Here is a 464-nt window from a genome sequence, read left to right as displayed (position 1 = left end):
CTTTATGCTACAATTCGATCCATGGACATAAACTCTCAACGCCAGATACACGGCGTAGCGTCGGCGCACATCTCAACAATTTATGCTCAATGGTTGTTTTATATACCGGTTCCGCTTATGTATAACACTTGTTCCTTACGTATATAGATAGTCAGTAGTAAAGAAAAGAAATCCGTAAGAACGCCACGCAAGTATACGCCCCCGTGCAACTACTCTCATAGAAACCCGGTCTTACTCTACAGCTCAGATTTCATGCGTTGCGCTCTTAAAACCAGGCCCGGCGCCCAACCTAACCTAACCTAACCTAACCTAACCTAACCTAACCTAACCTAAGGTTAGCGCTCGGTTAGGCTAGCGCGTACGTCGGGCCTACCGCCGGCGGGTCTGTCGCGCGCTCCGCGGCTAAGTCCCGCGCCGCGTGTTGCTTTCGCCGACGGGGCCGACAGGCGCTCAACGGCCAAGTA

General features: G+C 51.9%; 1 long non-coding RNA gene across 1 annotated transcript in view; it reads left to right on the top strand.

Moving 5' to 3' along the window:
• LOC105460766 overlaps positions 1-464 on the top strand; it is a 22654-nt gene that overhangs the window by 11938 nt on the left and 10252 nt on the right. The window lies entirely within an intron of this gene.

This window comes from Wasmannia auropunctata, unplaced genomic scaffold (assembly GCF_000956235.1).
Source record: "Wasmannia auropunctata unplaced genomic scaffold, wasmannia.A_1.0 LD336101.1, whole genome shotgun sequence".
Classification (NCBI taxonomy): Eukaryota; Metazoa; Arthropoda; class Insecta; order Hymenoptera; family Formicidae; genus Wasmannia; species Wasmannia auropunctata.
This window is presented reverse-complemented; position numbering and strand designations above follow the sequence as displayed.